The 17293-nt window shown below is 33.9% G+C and overlaps 1 protein-coding gene and 1 long non-coding RNA gene across 2 annotated transcripts in view; both read left to right on the forward strand.

The window, feature by feature from the left end:
- knockout (Stork-head domain-containing protein knockout) overlaps nucleotides 1-17293 on the forward strand; it is a 263079-nt gene that overhangs the window by 12284 nt on the left and 233502 nt on the right. The gene's annotated exons all lie outside the window — the stretch shown is intronic.
- On the forward strand, nucleotides 15669-17106 carry LOC140750719 (uncharacterized). The gene is made up of 2 exons (XR_012103243.1): nucleotides 15669-16284; nucleotides 16827-17106. It is a non-coding gene; the product is annotated as an uncharacterized LOC140750719 (long non-coding RNA).

Below are 17293 nucleotides of genomic sequence, written 5' to 3' on the forward strand. Positions count from 1 at the left end.
GCAACGCGTTTGCAACTGATCCTATTCAAGAGTTTTGCTATTTCTAAGGTAGTATTAAAACTATGCATAAGATTAAATTAAGGCATGGTTTAAAATGGTATACATATTACCATACATATTAGTAGCGGATTGCGAAGTAGTTTCAATCCTAACTTAACAGCATGGATTTCCGCAAAGTAACACCGGATACAAATAACTATTTTTTTTATAGTTGTTGAAAAATGTCAGAGATCACTTTATTTCAAGGAACATATTCATCACTTGAAGTGAAAAAGAATATGGAAGATGGCATGCTTTTCCCAGTAAAATAAATAATACTGAAAGTTAAACATGTCACAACTGACGAGTGAAGTGTGATCGTTCGCTTCTACAAATACGAGTAATTGCTTCTCTATGACACTTTTGTAACTGTTCCCATGTTTATTCATTTCGATCGATTGATTGTTAGGACTTGTTTCACTGCGGTTGTGCAGCGAGTTTTCATCTTCCGATAATAAAGTTTGTTTGGAACACAAGCAATAAATTAATTGTTGCATTAGAATTTATTGTTATTTACTTTTTCTTCATTTTTAAATAATTTAAAAATGGTTTCGGGAATTGCATATGTTATATTCGGAGTCTAGCATTTTTTAAATATTATAGTTAAATTATACAAACAAACGATTAACAATTTTTATTTTATAATTTGATGCCTACATTTGATAAAGACGGAGATTTAATTTACATAATAATTTAGATAGGTATATAGCACTACAATTTAAAAAAAATAAACGTAGAGCGGGGTTTCAAAACGAACAAATTATACAAATTTTCCTTTGTTAGAAACTGGAATCGTATCATTATTTTTTAAAGATAATGATCGTTTGTAGTTCATCGCATGCGTTCGTACATAAATCGGGTGTTGAGCAAGATCTTGACCAAGTCCGTTCGAGATTCTTGCGAGTGTCGCGATCCGTGGGTACCGTGGGTTTCTCAATCACTCAAATAACAAACATAAGTGACATTATTATGTAAATTAATTTGTACACTTTGTATTTTGAGAAACCTGCAACCGATACAAGGACGTAGGCATCGGTTAGCACAAAGAGAGAATGTTGATACGGCAAATTACATTCAATTTGCATATATTATGTGCGTTTATGTTCTACGCTTGGAAGACCTTGTTGACAAGTACACGATACTTTTTTACCACGCTTTTATTCATAATATAGGAGTAGCAAACCAGCATGCGGTCCACCTGAGGGTTAGTGGCTACAACCGCCCATGGACATCTGTAATCAACCCCAGATAGGATTAGATATTCCTACCTGAGGTCGGCCACAGATGCGCCGCTACCCCTGAGGACTAAGCTGGAACGCCTTGGAAAAGTATGTCTCCGTTACCACACCCATCAAAACGAAACACAGCAGCGCCTAACACTGTTGTTATTAGGCAGAAATGTGGCGGTGGTGCCGCCGTAGTCGAACCACAGAGGGTTCTACCACCTTTAAAATAACCCCAACTAAGATCTAATCAACCCCAGATAAGATCAGAGTCCTACCTGAGGTAGCCACAGATACGTTACTACCCCTAAGGACTAAGTTTAAACGCCTATGGATAGGTACGTCCCTCTTACCACACCAACTGTATACTTACATTTATAACTTTTGATAATGTTTATATTTTAATGTGATGAAAACCAAAAATGATAGTAGGTACAAAAACATTGTAAAATTTGTATTTTTATCTGGTAGTAATTCGAATCCGGGACTGAGTGTAGCAAAACTGGTGCCAAGTCTTACGCTAACGGTGATGTCATCAAATAAAACAAAGTCAAATTAAAGTTACATGTACGAGTACCAATCTGAAAATGTAAGTTTGATTCATAACGTTAGGGTCATGTGATGTAAGAGGGCAGTATTAAGCTTGATATGCAATATCTGACACATGAAGAGTACTCAAAATATTTTGATATATTAACACTTGCAGCTGATTTGACTGATGCTGCAATCCTAATCCGCAAATAGATCTTACGAGATTACTACCGAACAATATTTCTTATTGACAGTATCAAAATTTGTTAGGAAATATTCGATTGGTTTTTGTGTTAGAATATAAGTACAAAAATCTATTTCTATTCGTAGTGACCTTTCCGCAATGCAGTATTCATTACGTATCTCGCAAGAGTTCAGTGTTCAACACTTCTCTCTTTAACATTTTGAACTAAATGTTGAGTAAAAAGTAAACGGTGTCGTGGGAATCGATTTTATGCTACATTTTTGGACTTGATCACTTACATGTCAGGATATACATATTAGGTTAATTTATGTGTACAGTACATCATCAACCGATTACTGTTCCACTGCTGGGCACGGTTCTCCTCTCAGAAGAAGAAGGGTGTTATTGTAAATGATGGCAATTGATTGCGAAGTGTGAACCCCAAATAACGACTATGTCTTATACGAAAGGAAGGAAACGGCATTAGTCGCTGGATCATCACTAACTCACTGCTTATCTCGTCTCATACCAAGAGCCTAAAACATAGTCCGCCAGGTTAGTGAATTAACAATAAACAACACTCAGCGTTCTCGTGATTTTTATAAAGAAGAATGAGAGGTTAATTATTTTTGGTTACAGTTCCAAACACATATCTAACGACTTCATATACTCTTCCATTATACTTCACTATAAAAAATGACTTTTGATGAGCAACAGAAATAGACATTTTTAAATCAGCTCCGACAAAGCCTTAGGCGCGCCAACTATCACGACCCGCGATCCCTCTATCTCTCACACGTATCTTAATGTTTGCGCAAAATAACCCCCTGTTCCAGAGATATTGTTACCTCGAGGCGTCCTGATTAATGCGCTGTCAAGATCGTCAACTATGAAAAACGAAACGTCTTACAATTCCACTCATGCAACGAAATGGGTTCTAGGTTTTCTCTGATATGCAAAGTCCTTAGGAAACGCTAATCTGCGGTGATGGTCCAAGTTATAAGTCAAGAGTTTTGGAGGTTTTGGACTTAAAATGATTCCGTTCTGGAAATTTTAGAGAAACTCAGATATTTTTAATATAATTAATGAACATCTGTAATCAATCCTAAATAAGATTCTAGTCGTACTTGTAAGAGTATTAGAGTGCTTCTTGTAACTGTTTATCCTTCACAGCTTTAAAGAAAAACATTGTTAATAAGCAGGCCCTATTTTATGTCCTTCCTCCTTGAAAAGAGAAAATTTGAAGGCATTTTTATCATAGGCCTCTTAAAATCAGGTGAACTTGATGTTTGTTCTATAACATTCAAACAAGGTCGGCGCGTATTCGTCACCTGTAAAATGACGTCAGGAGACCATGAACTTGTATTCATATGCAAACAGGCTCTTCATTATGTAATCAGGAACGCGTGCACGAACAGGAAGGACCTGTCTACAAATGATGACGAGAATGACGCGATGCGATACCTAAGTTGCATCTGGGGACTACTTACTGAGCTCCATCGTAAAATTGTAAAGGTCTTCTTGGCTCGTCTATGGTGGCTCTAACATCAAACCTACACACTTGAAGGTGGTAGAACCCTTTGTGGTTCGACTCCGGTGGCACCACCGCCACATCTATTTCTGCCTAATAAAAGCAGTGTTAAGCGTTACTGTGATCTGATTTGAGAATTTGGTAAGGGAGAAATACTTTTTCGAGGCGTTCCAGCTTAGTCCTCCGGGATAATGGCGTATCAGTGGCCGACCTCAGGTATAGATAATCCTATCTGAGATTGATTAGAGATGACCATGGGCGACAGTAGCCATTTACCATCAGGTGTACTGCATGCTCGTCTGCTACTCCTATGTTATAAAAAAGCTAAAGTTAGATCAATTAAGCTGCATTTCCAATGTTTTGTTCCTTGCACCACACCACAAAGATATACAGATGTGTCGTCATACTTTCACCGCTTGCCCAGTATCACTCAAATCTTGTCATTATGCCGGGTATACACCAGCTAACGAATCGCCGAAGGGATTGCTCGCTCCACAATGTAATGTCGATATTACGTCTATACTAATGACAGTTCTAGCGATATTGTTTGCTGTTGCATGCATAATTCGCTTGCAAACGATGGATGAACTTTCGTAAGATAGTAGTGTTGTTCTGAGTTTGTGTAGTATGATAAATACTGTGTATTTTGTATAACATTGCAATATCATATAAGCTTACAGTCCACATTTCATCGCTTTGGACAAGTGCGTCTTGGTAGACCTCACAAACTTTTGGGAACTTTTTTTAAAGAGCCTGTTGTTTTAAATACTATGGTCATCGGTTTCCAACACTGTGTAGAAAAGAAGTTCTGCGTTAAGCTTTTCACAGATAAGTTGTCACTCTTAAGAACTATGGTAGTCGGCATTCACACTTTTCAACCAAAATTTACTCAAGCTAGCATGTGCAGCGGTGATACCTTCCCAATCAAACCATACTGGTTCTACATTTCAATCTTTGTTATTGGAATTACAAGAAACAAAATTTAGATTACTTTGTTAATCGTAATTAAAAATCAAAGGCTAAGGACGTGTTTATGATTGGCTGATTAATGCATTCTGATATTTATTTTATCGCAAATATCATATTATTATTCTTTGATGTTTTATCTACATCTTACGACATAAAATACACTTTAAATTGGCAAATATGTCCCTAAAATGTATAGGGACATATTTGCCAAATAAAATGATAAGGTGAATTGTTTAATTCTTATATACTCGTAGTTATAATATATTTCAGACATCTAATTTACTCAATCCAAATTTTGCTTATCAAAGATCGTTTTTCAACTTCTAATAGCAGAAATTGTGAATTGTCATTGCATTACATTATTAATAAGGGCAATAGCCGAATGCAATGCAACAATGCAATAACTAAACCGACCCAAGTTGTTATATGTTTTCAAGTTTTTTTTCCAAAAGTAAGTAGTGTGATCCCAGCTTTAAGCCATCAGAGGGAAGTATTTAATCTACGTGATAGTATCTCTTACTTTATGAACGAAATATTCGTATTCATCGCGAGGCTAATAAGTTTAGTCTGTAAGGAGCTTTCTCGTTCCCAAGTGTAGAGTTTCACGACACCTTCTTTGGGATATTTATGGTAGAGTTGATGTTTATGTTTGGGTTGGTGTTAATATGAGATAATACCTTAATTAGGTAACGAAGGTTTATTAAAGGTACGAGTACTTTGCGTCTTAAAAGCAGTAGGCATTGTACATTCATATGTGGCCATATTATATTTACTGATATACATGTATGAATACATACATTTTTAAAAGTAGAGGTTGACAGAGTCGACCAGGTACAACTCCTAAACCTATTTCAAGTGTGCATTTCTGCGTGTCGGCGGAAGGATATGGAAGCGGGTGAGGCTTCTTAGTTCTCAGGAGTAGCTTGCATGCATCCAGGTTCTATCTAAAGTCGATCACCGGATTGGCTCCAAGTAACTCGTGCTTTTTATGGAGTTGGTCCCAGCTTTTTATGAGCGGCAAAACAGACACAATACCATGATTTTAATTGCACTACCTTTTCTTCTATTTATTTAGTTATGTCAATATGTTTCGCATATTAATCTTCATACTTTAAATTGTTTTTATTTTAGCAATCTACCTCCACAGTTCAATAACTTAAAAACTTATCTACAAGGTTGTGTGCGTAGTGGAGCATTGTAACTTAACGATAAATATTAAATACTTATTATATTACCCAATGAACCGTTAACCCGATTAGATTAGTTTTGGTTAAAAACTGTCCTTGCTAACTCTTTCTGATTGTGACGGTCATGTCTAATGTTACCTAGTTCTTTGTTTTTAATCGATTTTTATATAGTTATTAACTGCAGAATGATGGACATCAAAAAACGTTTACGATTCTATTCGAAAAGTAAAAAAACGAGGGGAAGACACACAGACAGCGAAGGCTTAGTAATAGCGTTCAGTGTATACCTTTCGGGTATACTTTTTTACTACTTTTCTTTCGCGTAAGAGAATCAATAAGCAGTTTATCTGAAACTTGGTAGTATTTTTTGTGTTAAGCCTCATAGTAGCAGTTTTAACAGCTGATGTATACTGGTCTATACTGGACGATCGAATCACCATTAAATTACTATTCTATGAACGTTAAATATGCAAATTTCTTTTGGAAGGACACTTGGTTAGGGTAAAGCAATTTTGCGTTTCGCTGATAGGGTGTAAATGTTCGGGTGGTTTACGGATCGCCTATCATATTGGCCCTTAGGAATGGTATGGAATACTTCAACGAGGCGTTCTATTTTAGTCTTTGGGAAAAGCAACGCAAGTGTATTATGTCAACCCTTGTTGTATTTCAATTTTATATGATACTAGCTGTCCCGGCAAACGCCGGAGTCGAACCACAAAGAGTTCTACCACCTTCAAATATTGACAGAGATTGACTACAGGTGTCAATTTATAGTAATGCTAACTTACCGTCAAATGGTGTGCATGCTCCTACGCAGCTTCAGATTAATGTAAAGATTTACGGACAAATCTTGTTAAAACAGTAATCACGTAATAAACGTTTAAAGTAAACGCAAGCTGCTTAATTTAGCCTTTTTACAGCATGATTCATAGTGTCGCTAAAAACGGCTGTCCTTGCAAACCCGTTTGAGTAACGTACTTGTGCATATCAAATATTATTTTGTACGTTTGTCAACTTTAGATACGTATCTATTTAACGTCCGTATACGTAAGGTAAGTGATACCTTGAAGCTTATCCACTTTAGGTACTAAAGCCTATATATAGAAAAATCTACAGTATTATTTACGCCTAAAAGTTTAAACAATCAAATTACTTTGCGTTAGTATTTATTACTACGTTAATTTATTATACTTCGAATATTTTAAGTAATAATATACCTATTTTATTGATTTTTAAAGACAAATAATAATAAAGTGCTTGTTGGATAAGAATTTACTTTTACAATTATTACATTTATGAATTAATTTTGTATACAAAATTGTGCATACAAAATGAAATAATAAAATTAAATACAACAATTATAATTATAATTTAAAATCACTTATACAATTTCATTTAATATTTTTTTTACGAATACAAATTTAAAATATTGATATTGTCGAGATCAACCGATTCAATTTTAAGAAAATCTAACCAACCGTTAAAAAAAGGAAATTAATATCGATATATTCTATCGTAATACTCTACTAATGTCTAATAAGAAATGCTTAATACTTATATGACAAATCAATAAATGCCGTGTTACGTCATTCCAATAATAGTACCAATTGTAATTGCATGCGTCTATGCATAATTACATCCCAACGCATATGCAAATGAGCGGATTGTTAGGATTGTACGATTAATTTGAATGATAATCGGTAAGCATAAAGGCGACATGTAATGACACCCGCCACTGAAGGTCATACAAGGTCGTCGGTAACACGGTATGTACAGGGAAATAAATCACGGTAGTTGAAACAAGGTTTTCATCCCGGCGTTGCTTGTTTCAAACATATGTTTTGATTTCGCGTTCTAAAAATCCAGGCTTTAATTTACACCTGGTACTAAATAAAGCAAATGAAAGATTACAATCTGGCAACCCTAAAAATAATGAGGATATTCTGTTTAATTGAGGTGGTTTAAGATCAAGCGATCTTAAGCAATTTTTGTCTACCATTGATCGAATTTCGACAATTTGTGCTGTCATAAATTGTCAATTTTTTACTTTAATTGGCAAAAATTGAATAAGATTGAATTTTTTATTAATAGGCGAATATCAATTCAATATATTATTGAATTGACATCATCGAAGTTATATCATTATTTCAAGGTTAAATCGGTTAAGGTTAATTTTAATATTTTATTTATTAAAATTGCTAGTTCATGGTTCTGATTATTCTTGTTTTTCTAACATATTAACTGCTAACATCAAAAAGTCTCGATTCGTCATCAAATATAACATTTGAAAATATAACAAATTCTAATTTGATTCCGTCTGCTTCTTCGTAGTGTGTACGTTACACTTTACACGTACCTAATCAATATCACTTGCATTATTATTCAATCTATCCCAATTTTGCCTATCGAAGATCGCAAATTGATAATGTCTAGTATTAAGTAATCTATAGTAATATTATAAAGAGGAAAACTTTGTTTGTTTGTTTGATTGTAATGAATAGGCTCAAAAACAACTGGACCGATTTTAAAAATTCTTTCACCATTCGAAAGCTGCATTATCCACGAGTAACTTTTATATGAAATATATTTGATAAATAGATTTTGAGGCGGTACAAAGTTTGCCGGGTCAGCTAGTCGTTAATATATCGATTTAAGGTAGGCAAAACAACGGATAGGTTTATTATTGATAACGTATGTGAACGTACGGCTAACCTTGCCTTTGCCGTAACGTGTTATAATCCATAATTAATCGTCCCATGACAACAAATCATACGTAACAGTCGATTAGCATACAATTAAAACTCCCGCATATGTCGCCTAATCGAGGCAGGCGTCGGCCTTATGAAGAATGCGACACATGCGGTCCTTGTGACCATATAGTGTTTTAGTGTTAGATGCAGTCTTTGAAGTTGAATTGTTTCCTTTAATTTAAATTCCGACAAGCTACTTAGCGGAATCTAAGTTTCTTTTTTAATACGCTTTTATTAGCTTCAGACGTATGTATGTTGGTATGTTAGTATGTAACGGAATCTTTGAACATGATTTTAACCCCCTTCAAAACGTCGGATTAACTTGAAATTTGGCATACTTATTAAGGACCGATGACAATTCAATATTTTAAACATTCTGACCCGTTATCCTTACTAGGTTAATCAGGATCAGCGATTTTTGTTTTCCTGAGACCCGGAAGGTCTGCGTTAAGACCAATAAAGGAATCTACCAGGCGCGCCGATCACCTAACCTAACCTGACCTGACCTGACCTGACCTGACCTGACCTGACCTCAACTTAGACACGTCCGTTGTTAATAGCATCATGAAGCAGTGTCTCATCATCCTTATTCATTCAGCACTTCAACATCTGCACCTTCCTTTAACAAGATTTCCACTATTTCATTGTTCCCATTTCTTGCTGCCAAATGTAAAGGCATATATGATTTCAGCTCATCGTCATAGTCACAACATATATTATTAACTTGAGCTGTAAAATTAATTAAACTACTAACAGTTTTAAAATCTCTGCAGGCAGCAGCAACACAAAGAGAAGAAATTCTAGAATTATTTTTTATATTAACATCATCATGCTGTAATATTAAATCGATGATTGGACGACGTCCTTTTGAAATGGCTAGATGTAAAGCAGTTGACCGTTTTTCTCTTGAGTATTGCCATCAGCGCCTGTTTTTAAAAGATGCTGTATCATCCTTTTTCCGTGATTACTTTTATCCAAGATAGAGGACCTGGGATATGGTATAAATTATGAAAGAAAGCAGTTAGCATTGGCAATTCGGATGTCATTAAACAACTCCTCTGGGATTTTCACGTTAACAATAAAAATAAACACCAATGTAAAACACCACTTCATACAGCTGTGTTAAACAATGACCCAATATTCATTTTTGCATTGCTAAGCAAAGGTGCTGATGCTGATTCGAAAGATAAACTTGATAATACGCTACGTAATAATCGTTAAAATAATCGCTAAAATAATCACTAAAAAATGAAAAATAAATAATAGTTAAAAAAAACTAAAAAATACGCTTTTATAAAAAATTCGACCAAAAAATGAAAAATAAATAAATAGTTTTAAAAAAACTAAAAAAATACACTTTTTATAGAAAATCCAACTAAAAAATAGAAAATATTTTTTTTTTAATTTGAATTAAGAATAGTGTAAATAAGATAAAAATATATTTTATTGTAAAAAAAGCGTGGGGTGCTTTTTAAGATATTATCAAAATGATAATCCTTCTACTCAATATCTATCAATAAAATATTTATAACTATTGACACCATGCACCCCACGCTTTTTTTACAATAAAAAATATTTTTATCTTATTTACACTATTCTTAATTCAAATTTAAAACAAAATATTTTCTATTTTTTAGTTGGATTTTCTATAAAAAGTGTATTTTTTTAGTTTTTTTAAAACTATTTATTTATTTTACAATAAAAAATATTTTTATCTTATTTACACTATTCTTAATTCAAATTTAAAAAAAATATTTTCTATTTTTTAGTTGGATTTTCTATAAAAAGTGTATTTTTTTAGTTTTTTTAAACTATTATTTATTATAATGTATCAGACGAGCTTGTGGTACACCTGATGGTAAGTAGCTATATTATAGAAGTAGGTCACTACCTTAACACTGCTGTCATTAAGTAAAAATAGGTGTGGTGCTGGTGCTGCCCGAGTCGAACCACAAAGGAATCTACCACCTTCTAAGTAACTAAGATCTGAAAACATTTTTGTTTAACGATTTTCATTGACAATGATCGGAACCATATTTGATAGATTCCAGAAAGGGTTGTCTGAAAATTTCCAGAAAATTGGTTTCCAGGTGTACCTGAAATAGCGTGAAACGTTGAATTCAGAAGGCACATGATCGGTTAGAGTGACGCGTAATAGGGGTGACCTACGTGTAACATAGAACCTCTCGAAGGTGATGAACGGTTCCACAAAGTGAATAAAATATTGACGTAGGAATTTCCATAATTACTTTGTTTATTCTTGAGCCGCACAGTAATGAGGCATAAACAATAATGACGGCCACAAGGCTATATTTAGATCCAACGGTATTGACGAGTCGGTATTTGATGTAAATTAGCGTAATTCATTAAGGCTAAGATCGTTTTATGCTAATTTATGATGCTAATTAGTATTCATAACTGTTTGCCGATTGTTCATTAAAATATTTATGATGTCGCAATTTTATATCTATTTATTTCTTATATCAACGTTCAACTCAAAGTTGTTTATTTATTATGTAACAAATAAAAATGTAGTTTCTATGTGTAATTGAAGTATCTCTATATTTGTTTGTACAAGATTTCCTTGTAAATGGTAGGGCCAATTTAATCATTATTTTTATACTAAGACAGACGAGATTACACGTATTGAATTAGGTTTCTTAATTAACATGATTCTTGCAAAAATGTCAAAAGTGCACTTACCGCGAATGTACCTCTTGTTACGTTAAGTAATTAACGAAACAAGCAAATACTTTAGCACCTCTAAATGGCACAGAAATACAAATTGAAACGAGTCCAAAGCAAAATTGCGTGCATTACCTTGTCAGTAACATAACATTACATCCTCGGTTCGCATGTCTGTATTACAACTGACTTTCGTTACATTTTTTGTGACATCAGCAATTACTGACGCATTTTTTCCATCACAGTGTCATGTTACATCGCTTTAGTTGCTAATTTGCATTTTATCTTAGCGTCTCACGATGACGCGGCTTACGTGCGACTTCGGCGTTTTAGATCGTATGTCGTGTATATAAGACGTTAGTTGTGAAGATTCGTATCTACAAGTGTTGTCGTAAAGGCGTTACTTGGTTGGGTGATGACAGATGATTTTGAAGTTGTGTTGTGACCAACCTGGGAATTTTGAATACGACTTAAATGTCAGAGTCACGGAAATGTCTGCAATTAATGAGGCGTGCCCGATGTTATAATGTACACATTTTTATTTCGTTTGTATTGCGCCTATTGTAGAAATTAGTCAATATTTAGATAGCCTTTTCAGTGAACAAGATAACTTTTTAAAAGTTAGATTGGAATTAAGCTTAAAAGTTATAAAAACTTTTAAATGAAGATTTTTTGAATGCGTATATAATCTGTACCACCGTTGCCGTTGTCATACAACCATGAAATTGATTAAGAACAAATAAATAAAATCTCATCATTGTATGACTAATGTATACTTGTAGATGACAAATAGAATAAATCAATGAACGTAATAGAGTTTAGTGACATCTTTACAATACTGCTGTATAAATATTTTGTCAATTGTCAAGATCAAAATGATTTATCAATACACGTATTACGCTGAATTGGCGCAATGATCGCAATCAAATAATGATGTCATTTAAATAGTTACATAAGAAAATATGATAGAGCCACAAAAACGTGGTTTTGTATGATTCGTAATACGTTTTTGCAGATAAATAACTACGTTATTACCTTCCGCTTATGCATGAAAATTATTGTATATTAAGTGTAATATGTTAAAAATATATGACGAGTGAGTTTGCTAAAAAAATCCTTTTCAGTATAGGATTTATTAAAAAATGAAAACTTTTTAAAGGAGTTATTTTTTAAAATAAATTGAAATAACATATTTTTATCTTCTGAACGGAAGGGTGAAGGTTGTTCGTCATTCGGGTCTTACGAGTAGATCAAGCTTCATATTTATGATTTTGTTGTTTAACATTATGAGCAATAAATAATGACAATTACAGATATTTCTTGGTCATTATTAATCCTTCCTCTCGTTAAGAGGTGAAAACAGGTGTGTGTCTTTGTTAAGCTTAACGATATGAGTGCTTTACGCGTTACAATATGCTGGAGTTATTGCTAACTACACTAACTAGCTGTTGGCCAAAGTTTATTGCTGTGACGACGTACAATCGCGTAGACACGTTATTAAATAAATTATAGTTTAAAAAAATAAAAAATAATTTTATTGTTAATCAAAATGTAAAGTTAAAAATAATTATTTATATAAGAATAAAATAAAATGACTAACTAGAATAATTAAGAAAAGCGTGGAGTGCTTGATATCAATTGTTATGATTGTTTTGTTAATTTTATTCCGAAATACAGAATAATTTTAAACAATTCGTACATACATACCAAGCTAATAAAAGCATGTTAAAAAGGACAGATTTTACAAGTAAACTAGCAATATTAAGACAAGTTTAATAAAGATAAAATCATCAACCGTTAATTTAAAAAAAATGTTTTTTTTTGTTTTGTTGTTTGAGAATATATAAATTAATTATGGAGTAGACGCTATTGCTCTGCAAAACTGCATTAAAACACTAATACTTGTGTGAGTGTTGCGAATTGCGATACATCAACATATTATACATAGGTGTGATTTGTATACCTACATGACGCAAACGGTGACATTTGGCATGATTCAGAATTCTGTTCCAAATAAGTATTTTTCCTACTTGGTCAGAGAATTTTGTATGTGACTGTGTAATCAGCCCGTGCTATGGATATCAATATAATTGGGCACCTCGATCCGCCAGACGGCCTTAACGACGCGTCACCCCGCGCCGTCGAGTGGAACCGATTGCTTGATCCCTTACTTTATCCATGTGCTAGATTAGTGTATAATATAAATATTTTTGTCATGACACTTATACAAGTGTTAGTTGTATTTCATGGCATGTTTATTTCTGGTCATATTCTGTTTGATTTAATTCTTTAATTTATTAAGTGTACAGTATTTTGTATGTGACTGTGTAATCAGCCCGTGCTATGGATATCAATATAATTGGGCACCTCGATCCGCCAGACGGCCTTAACGACGCATCACCCCGCGCCGTCGAGTGGAACCGATTGCTTGATCCCTTACTTTATCCATGTGCTAGATTAGTGTATAATATAAATATTTTTGTCATGACACTTATACAAGTGTTAGTTGTATTTCATGGCATGTTTATTTCTGGTCATATTCTGTTTGATTTAATTCTTTAATTTATTAAGTGTACAGTATTTTGTATGTGACTGTGTAATCAGCCCGTGCTATGGATATCAATATAATTGGGCACCTCGATCCGCCAGACGGCCTTAACGACGCATCACCCCGCGCCGTCGAGTGGAACCGATTGCTTGATCCCTTACTTTATCTATGTGCTAGATTAGTGTATAATATAAATATGTTTATTATGACACTCACACAAGTGTTAGTTGTGTTTCATGGCATGTTTATTTCTGTTCATATTCTGTCCAAAATAATTATTTTATCTATTGGTAAGAGTGTTACAGTAGGTATTTTGTATGTCACTGTGTAATCAGCCTGTGCTGTGGATATCAATATAATTGGGCACCTCGATCCGCCAGACGGCCTTAACGACGCGTCACCCCGCGCCGTCGAGTGGAACCGATTGCTTGATCCCTTACTGTATCTTTGTACTAGATTAGTGTCGTTAGCTTTGTAGTGACACGTTTACTCATATCAGTATATTGCGGGAAAATATAAGCGGTTGAGGTTACCTTTGCATATACAGACTGTGGAGCGTGTACTTCCTTTGGGAAGTCGGAGAGAGTTCTTTATTTCAGAAGTTGGGAAGTCTTTTGGGAAGTAACTGAACCCGATTATTCAAAAATAAAGCCCATGTTGATTTAGAATGATCCAACGACAACACATAATTATGGTAAAATCCGTCAAGCCTTTTGAGCCACAGGGCTAAAGAATGAGACACAAGTACATTCATAATTTTCTTTGCAATTGTTATTATTCTCCTTTGATCGACCTTTCAATTTCCATGAAGCATTTTTCCACTAATCGATTTTAAAGATAAATTATATTGGCATTCCTATAACGTGTGATCTCGTGCCAGCAAGCGGTAGGAAGAGTTGATCCATCTCATTCACTGGAAAATATGTAGCGGAAAAATATTTTGACAAGAGCGCATAAATTTGGTACCGGATTTATAAAAAGTTCAAGGTATTTCATCCAGACTGTAAGTTATTTTGACACATGATTTAAAACTTTTTCGCTAAGAAACGACTGGATTAATAGATCAAAAATGCAAATTTGAAAATTTAATTTTACGCGTTTTAAGGCCATATCGTGATACTATAAGTTTTTTTTTATTATATTAGAGTAGCAGACGAGCATGCAGTCCACTTGATGGTGTCTACTGCCACCCATGTCCATCTGTAATCATCCCCAGCTAGGATTAGATATTCCTACCTGAGGGCGGCCACAGATGCGCCGCTACTCCTGAGGACTAAGCTGGCAGCCCTCGGAAAAGTATGTCTCCCTTACCACACCCTTCAAATCAGAACACAGCAGCTTAACACTGCGGTTATAAAGCAGAAATTGGCGTGGCGGTTAATAAGTAAAAATAAACGATACCATTATAATAACATATTTTGAAAAGCAATTAAAATAGGTAGTTTTAATGAAAATTCTATTCCAAATAATGGAAGGCACAGTGACTTTCAAATAAGACAAACAACAGAGATAATTGGTACAATCGCATCACGAATATGGCGTCGCAACGCAACTCGTGCCATAGCTAGAAATATCAAGCGTTTCGCTCGACCCGGAGTAGAAGCCGGGACCTTAGACCCCGTATTGTAATACCAACTTGTTACACTGAGAACGAATAAGCGACACGCGATGTTTATATTATTAGGTGAACGTTAATTTCAAAATATATAACATACAAAATACACTATATTACAAGCACACTTAAGACAAATGTGTCCTTATCTCATTATATTGAGTAGGTACATAATTCTTGACAAAATTAATAAACTATATGATCGAGTATCATTTTTTTTTCATTTTGATTCCGATGGTTACCAGTTACGTAATACTAACAACTAATTGCTTCAAGCAGTTAACGCTATATTTACTTCTTCAGGTACGGTAAAGATATATTTGCTGTTATGAAATGTCTATTTTAAGATTACAAAAACTATTGTCGTTCTGCTTAGACCCTTCCAATTAAATATTGTCCTTCCTTAACTGTACCCTTAGTATGAGTTTTTAACGTTTCCGCGACTCGCTGCTCGTTAACGAGCTCGCCCATACATCTCCTAGCAGCGCCTCTAGCGGAATTTGTTGGAACTAAAATATGGCAGTATGAGTTTTATATTTCAACCGTTTACGAGCTCGGACTCGCTTGACCGAGTAAGGCGAACTCGTAAACGGTCGATAAAGAGTGGTATGGTAGTACAAGTTGCACATTTGACATTTCTTACAAAGCAAAATGACGTCATTTTCGACTCGGACGTCGTTTACGAGCAAGTGTTGAACTCGGTAGCTTTTAAACCGTGAGTTGTGTTTTGATTGAAAAAAAACTAAATAAATTTAATAAATTGTGTTGAAAAATTATGTTGTGATATCATATTATGCTTCGAGAATTATAAAGGAGGCTGTGTATACGCTCACTGTCGTGAAAGTGAACGATTTAGTGCATCGTACTAAACTTATGTCATATTACCCGGATTACAACCAAATTCAAGCAAGCCAGGCATTCAAAGAAGTTTGATTATTGTGCTTCTTATAGAGGGAAACTACTACTTTTGTGCCGTGGAACCTACCAACCTCAAAAGCTTACCAAGGATGACGCTAGTGACTAAGGCAAGTAAAGATAAATTATAAGTAATACGTTAGGTACATTATCATGGGTGTTATATATTAAATGGTAATTTATTTATTACAAAGTGCAATGACTTGGATATGTTCCATGTTACCATACTACCAGAGTGTTATTTGGGTCCCTAATTACTCGCCTATCAAAGAAGACTAAGCCAGTTACAAAAGTTTTAAAGGCTACTAGTTTATATTTCTATTTATAATTCCTTGATTTATCTAACTACTCAGTATAATTTAAAAAGTAACATTTGATTTCCTTGAAGCCGTTACAATAGAATACAAAACTGTTGACCAAATTAAAAGTAACAAATACAACATTGGAAAATAACCTAAGGTACAATTGGTGACCATTGTCTTTGAATTTAAAGTAATTAGTAAAAACAGACCAAAATATATTATTTAAGTAGAATACTAGCATTCAACAACAAATTAAGTGAAGTGGAATTTGATGATACATTTGTTTGAAAGTTATTTTAATTCATAAAATCAATGTTAAATAAGTATTATATCTATATTTTATTTTTCAGATAATGCAGCTATGAAGTGTAGGTATAATGGGCATCTGATGAGCCTTCCCTGTTGTGTCCAGGATGTCTACTACATGGCAGAGTGCCCCCTTGAATAATACAGCTACCATTTTACATCTACCTATAGAAAGAATCAGTTTACAATTTTTGGCAAATTCCATCGAAATATGAAGATCATTAATGCATTTCTAGTGTTAAGTCCATGTGTATTTGTATAGGACTTATAGTTCAATTCAATTCAGACTCAGACACCTTTAAATAAAATAATAATTAAGAATAATATTCTACTTTAATTTCGAATCCTTTCCCCCAAATTATGAAACTGCCATGGTACATTCCATAAAATACTGACACATTATCGTCATATTTTGTTGCAATATCTATTAGTAAACAATTATCCTTAAAAAGATAAAATATATATTATTGTAAATTTTGTAATAAAAATATTTAATAAATTGTAATAAAAA

The sequence above is a fragment of the Epargyreus clarus genome, unplaced genomic scaffold (genome assembly GCF_041222505.1).
Source record: "Epargyreus clarus isolate Ecla_fem2 unplaced genomic scaffold, WU_Ecla_fem_2.2 ptg000021l, whole genome shotgun sequence".
In the NCBI taxonomy this organism is placed as follows: Eukaryota; Metazoa; Arthropoda; class Insecta; order Lepidoptera; family Hesperiidae; genus Epargyreus; species Epargyreus clarus.